This window comes from Triticum aestivum, chromosome 7A (assembly GCF_018294505.1).
Source record: "Triticum aestivum cultivar Chinese Spring chromosome 7A, IWGSC CS RefSeq v2.1, whole genome shotgun sequence".
NCBI classification, from domain to species: Eukaryota; Viridiplantae; Streptophyta; class Magnoliopsida; order Poales; family Poaceae; genus Triticum; species Triticum aestivum.
The window spans coordinates 80,578,293-80,586,504 of record NC_057812.1 but is presented as its reverse complement, the minus strand read 5'-3'; the positions used below and the strand labels follow the sequence as shown (position 1 = coordinate 80,586,504).

The window sequence follows — 8,212 nt, the reverse complement described above, 5'->3', positions numbered from 1 at the left end:
GTTGCCGTTGCCACGGCCTCCATTGCCACGACCACCGCCTCCATTGCCACGGCCTCTGTTGCCGCGGACACCTCCTCCATTGCCGTGGCCACCATTGCCACGGCCACCTCCACCGCGGCCAAAACCACCACGGCCACGAGAGATGGTATTTGCCGAGGACTGGGAGGAGTGGTTGCCACCTTCGAACATAGCAAGACGCTTTTCAAAATCGATCAACTAAGAGTAAAGTTCAGCTACCTTGATTGGTTCAGTCCTCGCGGCGCAGATGGACGAGACAAACGAGATGTAGTCGTAGTCTAGTCCGGCGAGGATGTAGGAGACCATGTCATCATCGTCGAGCGGCTTGCCTGCTGAAGCCATCTCGTCGCCCGGCGCTTTCATGCGCCCGATGTAGTCGGCGATGGTCGCGGTGCCCTTTTTGGTGGTGGAGAGGGCGATCCGCGTGTTGACGATGTTGGCCTGCGTCTGGGAAAGGAACATCTCCCTGATGGCGGTCCATGCCGCGGCGGCCTTGGTGCAGTGGGCGACTTGGATCATCACAGGTGGCGAGATCGAGTTGAAGATGAAGCTCAGCACCTGCGAGTCTTGCGCCAGGGTGACAACATACGCCGGGTTTGGCACATCTGTCGGCTTACCGTCTTTATCGGCAAGCTTGGGCTCCGGGGACGGGTGATCAGGGTTGAGGTGATTAATCAGCTGCGCTCCGCGTGGCTAGGGCTTGCGCGCGCCAGACCAGGTAGTTGTCCCGGTGCAGCTTGTCAGCGATGGGAATGAGGGCAAAAGCGGCGGCGGCGGAGCTGGAGCTAGCCATGACTAGGTTTGGATGTTGGAGAGGAAGTTGGCTCTGAATACCATGAAAGATTGGATGAAGCGTATACTTCTGGCAGGGACGCGTTGCATGTTATATAGGCAAAGAGGTTTACAAGATTTGGTAGTTCGGTTGTGTTGGATTGATCCTCAAGAAAGATATACGACGATGAGGATGAATCCTAACAACCACAACTACCGGTTACAACAACCACGCAACACGCTAGCCTATCGGCGTATATATGATTTATATTTATACCGTATATATACATGTTATAATGTATTCTAACAACTTTCACTGGCTCGACAATATTGCACAAATCATGTGTACACATTTACATATGCGCTCCGCCGTGTCGGGAATCGGGGTAGATCTCGATCTGCAGCTAGCGATGCATACGCATGCGCGCTCCAGCCTCCATGGAACCCTGCATGCTGCTCTTGGTAGCTCCACACATCTTACCTTCACTTTCATCATTTTTCTTTTGCCGTTTAATTTTCAAATTTTTATATATTCTCAACGACACGTCCAATTTAGTTTTTGTTTCTAGATTCATGTTGCTTGTGACAAAGGCCGTGTCCAGTTATCTTTCCATTGTAATGGATATTGTTTTCCATGATAATTATCAGCTTTATGATGCCTTCGGGTGTCCTTTCTAAAGAAAAAAACCTTTACTTTCCCCACACCCCTTAACCTCCGCCACCCCGATACAAAGACACATGTGGAAAGGAAAATGAAAGCATGTGTCATAAAATGAAAGCGACGCTCACATGCATTGGAGCGCCCATATCCATCTGTACATCTGGAATGCTCTATGATCCAAATTCAAGTATAAAGGTAAAGCCTAACTTCTTACGAGCGAGCGGAGCGAGGCTCGCCGCCAGTGCTATATATCTCCTTTGTAAGCCGCCACACGGGATAAGTCGATCAATTGTAAATCTCCGAAGTTTGTAAGTTCCCTTGATATAGTGAAGATTTGCTGACGCCCGTGGTTTTTTCTCCTTCGTGTTGCAGGGGCTTTCCACGTTAAAATCGCGTGTCTTCAGTGTTGATTTCATTCTTTTCCGTTTGATATTAAACACAACAAAATGTAAAGACCAAATAAGAAACACGGATTGGAGATATTACCTAACATTATTCATAAGTAAAGCACAAAATACACTTAAGTTGGGCCAAGACCGGAGTCCTTGGAGACCGATTTTAATTATAATTACATGACCTTGATGAATTGTTCCTACTAACTACAAGTGATACACACTTGCCTGAACGGCTAAACAATGGATACATACATAACATAAATACATAGTTGATATCCCCTAAAAACATACTGTAGAATATACATAACAACACATGACGTTTGCAAAATCTCTGCTCGAAGCAAAACAAGAATCCACCTTGAGCTGTTACACTCTAATCACCGTACATGGCACAGCATGGCCTAGAAGGCCGGGCAAACCTTGCTGATGATCCAGAGAACAAAGCCCCATATGAGCTCATTCTCTCTGGCCTTCACCTGATGCTCATGGCTTCTCGCACTCATGTTTCTTCTCTGAACCTGGCTCCTCAAAGCAATGGCCTCCACTGCCTCGTACACCATTATTCTCTCCTGGGATGCTGCCGCAGATGCTAGATGGTTGTACACGAAGTGATGAAGAGATTGGTGACTTGAGGATCCATCGATCTCCTGAGTATTTGTAATCGTAGAGCTCGGTTCCGCGAGGCAGGAAGGCAGGTAGGAAGGAAGAAGGAGCTGGCTGGCTTGGTTGCCAAGGTAGTACAGGTACAGTAAGCTGTAAGCAGGATCTGTCGCCATGTTGGGGACTCTAATTGAGTGATGGGTCAAGCAGTCAAACTACGTGTGATGACAGACGATGTCTGGGATAATTTGAGAATGTTCCGTCGCCATCACGTTTGGAGACGACTAGTTCGAGCAGCAAAGCAGTGTTGTTCTGTTTTCTATAATTTTTGAAGACATTTGGTGGCGGCAAGATAGATTTGACCGCCCATTCTTTACTCAAGAGTTTTTGCAAGACTTGGTGGCGGCAAGATAAATTTATAATTGTTTCTATCAAGTTTTAGTAATTGAAACTTGCTCAAACATCCGATTTACCTTGCGATCCGTAAAGTCGTTTAATTCTGCACGAGGGCACACCAAGTTTTAAGTTTCAGTTTCTAAAAGTTACGGTTCCCGTTTGCGCGTACCAAGTTTTGAAAGTTGAAATTTAATGAATTTTAAAACTCGTCAAAATATATTTAAAATTGATCTTTTTTAAAGAACGAATCAGTAAAAATTAAAATTACATTGAAAATCATACTAGCCTTCTTCTTTCATCAATTGCATGCTTCTCGCTGGTGGTTGAAAATTACACTGAACCAAACAGTAAAGGAAAGGGATACCTGAAAACGTCCTCGACATATCTGGCTTGAAAGACCGCCATGGCTACTTGCCCATTGAAACGAGATATAAATCGTGGAGGAATATTAGTTGGATCATCAACCCACAAACACAGGCTTGCAATCCATCACCATCGATCCAAGAGAAAGTGAAACCGGACCATGCCCCAGAACAACATGAAACAAGATGTCGAAGTCACCACACCAATAGCCAGCTCATTCCTCACTGTGATAGACACACCAATTGCCAAAGATATGAAGAGAGACGACAAATCTGGTGCCACAAAATTTAACAGGCCCTTTGTCGTCCTCGGGTCGGACCTCATCGGAGTAGGGATATGCCAGAGAGACCTTATTCCAACATGCCATTGCCGCAACCACCTCGCCGATTCCGCTAGGGAAACAAAACCTAAGTAAAATAAAAAATAAAATAGATGGGTCCCCATTCCTTTTGCCGCCGATGAGGTCGCTTAGCGGTGGATTGGAGGGCGGGGAGGGGGGGGGGCTAGGTGGTGATGTGGAGGAGACCTTTGGCAGTGGCTAGGTTTGGGAATATGAGTTTTTTTTCTTATATGAACAAGAGTCTTTTTGGTTTGAGATGCGAGAGAAGTTCCTTGCGAGGTGAGGTAAACTGCAGGGGAGAGAGGAAATCTTACCCTCTTCGCTGTTTTACAATTTAACCCTTCTATTTTCCGCTATTTACAAAATATAGTGTATGCTAATGCTAAAGTCAGTCCACTTCGAGACGTTATATCGTGCCACGTACATGTGGCCCCCCTGTTTCGTTTTGGCACCAAAAGCGCTAAACAAGTGACCTATGTTTTCTTCGAAAGGAAATATAACCTGCTTGGTGCAATCTGCAGTCTACAATTTGAATTTTTGAGGATGTTTTCGGCGATTTGGGCCTGTTAATAATCGAATCATCTCGTAGCTAATAACTGTTTCATGCAGGCACGTGCTAGTAAATATGCAACCGTTGCTTCCTTCAGTGCCAAAGGCGTCAACTCTTGAGTAAAGAATGGATTGTCAATCTATCTTGCCGCCACCAAGTGTTACAAAAACTAAATTAAAAAAAACGAACTACTCGTCTCGAAACGTGGCAGCGACAAAACATTCTCAAATGATTCCAGACGTCGTCGTCATCACACGTAGTTTGACTGCTTGACCCATGCATGACTCCATCAGAGTCCCCAACATGGCGAAATATCCCGCTTACAGCTTACTGTGCATCTACTACCTTGGCTGCCAAGCCAGCCAGCTCTTACTTCCTTCCTACCTGCCTTCCTGCCTTGCCGCGGCACCGAGCTCTACGAGTACAAATACTCAGGAGATCGATGGATCCTCAAGTCACCAGTCTCTTCATCACTCTGTGTCCAACTAGCTAGCATCTGCAGCAGCATCCTGGGAGAGAAATAATGGTGTATGAGGCGGTGGAGGCCATTGCTCTCAGGAGCCAGCTTCAGAGAAGAAACAACAGTGTCAGTGTGAGAAGCCATGAGCATCAGGTGAAGGCCACGGAGGAGAATGAGCCCATATGGGGCATTGTTCTCTGGATCATCCGGAAGGTTTGCCCGGCCTTGTAGGCCATGCTGCCACGTATGGATGATTAGAGTTTAACAGCTCAAGGTGGATTCTTGTTTTGCTTCGAGCAGAGATTTTGCAAACGTCATGTGTCGTTATGTATATTCTACTGTATGTTTTTAGGGGATATCTACTATGTATTTATGTCATGTATGTATGTATTGTTTAGCCAGTTCAGGCAAATGTGTATGTCACTTGTAGTTAGTAGGAACAGTTCATCAAGGTCATGTAATATCAATGTCCAAGAACTCCGGTCTTGGCCCAACTGATTGTTTTTTGTGCTTTACTTATGAATAATGTTAGCCAATATCTCCAACCCGTGTTTCTTCTTTGGTCTTTACATTTTGTTGTGCTTAACGTGTTGAATATCATTCTCCTATAAGGGGAGGTGTTGTGAAACTACGAATTTACAAGTGTTCTTCACAGCTTTTCAAATTAAAGGGGCACCTTTTTTTAGTTGTAAGCCAGAATATGATACTTCCTGGTGGACAGCATACCATACGGTCGGCTGGACGAGCCGAGGAGCGAACCAGTGGCGCGAGATTCCTACTACGAGATCCCCTAGATTTGTGATCTCTCTCTCTCGCGCGAGTCAATGGCATCGGTGGACGCCAACGAGGTGCAGGGCTGATGACCAGGGCCACTGTCTCACACGTCATCTTCGACACGAACGGCCTTCTCCTTGGTATCTTCTCCCCGGTTCTCCTTCCCGCGCCTTATTTCCTCACTTGATTCCGCTTCTGACCTCTCGGCCACTGGTTTCTTGGTTTGTCGATAGCGTCGAATCAAAACGAATAAACCAATCGGATCCCTGCCTAGCGTCGGTGAGCCCGTCTCCGGCGAGTGGGAGCCCAGCGGTGGCACTCGCGGGCCGACGGTAAAGTTGTCGTTGGCACCGAGCACGTCGAGGAGGTCGTTCTAGACCTCAGTGGTCTAGGTACACCCGGAGTGGGGAAGGGCATGGAAGACCTCGACGTACTGTTCAGCGAGGCGAGAGTGGCCGTAGGACAAGATAACCGCCGAAAATGTTGCAGGAGAGAGGGGAGCCGAGTGTTCGGATGTCGGAGGCATGGGTCGAAATGTGGGTGAACAGGCACGCTCGGGTGGGCGGGAAGAGTAGCATCGAGGTGATCGGCGGAGTGAGAGATGGTGGAATTCGTTTGGAGCCACAATGGAATCGGTTGGTGGAAAGGCTAGGAGGCAGGCCTGCTAGGAGGGGACAATGGCGTGGATGATGCAAAGCGTGAGGTTCGGCGGGGAGGGGACGGGAGGCAGATGTGGTTCAGGTGCTCTCTAGGAAGAAGTCGCGTCGTATGATGGTTGAGAGGTGGTTGACCGTGGCAAAGTAGGCGTGACTGCAGGTGGGGTGGTGCGGCACCTCCGTGGTGTTGGCTGCGTAATCTAGGAGCGTCGCTAGGCGACGGAGAATGGCGGGGGAAAATAGAGGTCATACTGATAGAACTACATGAAAGAGTGGGAATCTTATCTTCTCCGTTGTTTTACAATTTAATCCTTATATTTTGCACTATTTATAAAAAATGCTAAATTCAATCCATTTGGAGCCGTTATACCGTGCCACGTACATGTTGGTCCCCTTGTCCATTTTGGCGCCCAAAAGAGCTAAACGAGTTATCAATGTTTTTTTTGGAAAAGAAAATATACTGCCCTGCATGGTGCAATTTGCTATTCAAATTTCGAAGATGTTTTCTGCGATTTAATTGGGCCTGCAATACGGTTGTTTTTTACTCGCGAGGTGTTCGACCGGTGAAAAATCGAATCATTTCGTAGCTAAGAATTGTTCTATGCATGCACGCGCTAGTAAAATATGTTAGGTCAATCTCTGTTGGATCAATATATCGGTTACTTTTGAAAGATTGGATGAAGCGTATACCTCTGGCAGGGACGCGTTGCATGTTATATAGGCAAAGAGATTTACAAGATTTGGTAGTTCGGTTGTGTTGGATTGATCCTCAAGAAAGATATACGACGATGAGGATGAATCCTAGCAACCACAACTACCGGTTACAACAACCACGCAACATGCTAGCCTACCGGGCGTATATATGGTTTATAGTTATACCGTATATACATGTTACAATGTATTCTAACACGCCTCCTTAATCATAACTTCACCAAGTTGAGATTGCTCTTAAAATATTCCAATTTACGCCATGATAAGGCCTTGGTAAACCCGTCAGCAACTTGATCGCCTGTGGGTATAAATCGAATATCTAGTAGCTTGCTAGCTACTCTCTCTCGAACAAAATGATAGTCAACTTCTATATGTTTCGTTCTTGCGTGAAACGCTGGATTTGCTGACAAATATGTGGCACCAATGTTGTCACACCAAAGACGAGCAACTGACGAATGAGCAACTCCAAGTTCACGCAGAAGAGTTTGGACCCAAATAATCTCAGCAGTTGCATTGGCTAATGATTTATATTCTGCCTCAGTACTTGACCTTGAAACAGTAGCTTGCTTACGTGCACTCCAAGAGATCAGGTTGGGACCAAAAAACACACAGAAACCTCCTGTTGATCTTCTGTCATCAGGACATCCTGCCCAATCAGCATCTGAGAAAGCACTAACAATGTTGCAAGCTGACTTAGTGAATTTTAGACCTGTACTCATGGTACCTTTAAGGTATCTCAAAATCCTTTTAACTGTTGTCATGTGTTGGGAGGCAGGAGAGTGCAAGTACTGACAAACTTTGTTCACTGGGAAACAAATATCCGATCTTGTCAATGTCAAATATTGCAAGGCACCTACCATACTTATATACCTTGTTGACTCTTCGGCCCCCAAAGGTTCTCCTTGTTCCTTTGACAGTTTTTCAGATGTTGAGAGAGGCATGTTTGAAATCTTGCAATTTGTCATACCTGCACGTTTCAATATAACCATGACATATTTTTCTTGGGTCAGAAGGATGCCATCTTTTACCTTCTTGACTTCAATTCCCAAGAAATAATGCAGATCTCCTAGATCCTTCAAGGCAAAATCTCTTCTCAAATCTGCCAACAAAGCTATAGTTGCATCTTGTGATGAGCTAGCAACAATTATATCATCAACATAGACCAACATAAACATAATAGTTTTTCCTCTTCTAAAAAAGAAGAGAGAAGTATCCCCCCTTGATGGTTTAAAACCAAGTGCTTGAAGTTTGTCACACAACCTGGAGTACCATGCTCGAGGTGCCTGTTTTAGACCATACAACGCTTTGTCAAGTTTGCAGAGATGATTTTCCTTGCCTTTAATCTCATAGCCAGGTGGTTGTCTCATATAGACTTCTTCCTCTAGAACGCCATGGAGGAACGCATTCTGAACATCCAATTGCCTGAGGCTCCAGTTACTGGATACTGCAACACAAAGAACAAGTCTGATAATAGTTGCTTTGACAACAGGACTAAAGGTATCTTCATAATCTATACC

General features: G+C 45.8%; 1 pseudogene; it reads right to left on the bottom strand.

Moving 5' to 3' along the window:
- Window positions 1-200: 200 nt before the first annotated feature.
- LOC123155180 (uncharacterized) lies at window positions 201-342 on the bottom strand (annotated as a pseudogene).
- Window positions 343-8,212: the final 7,870 nt, after the last annotated feature.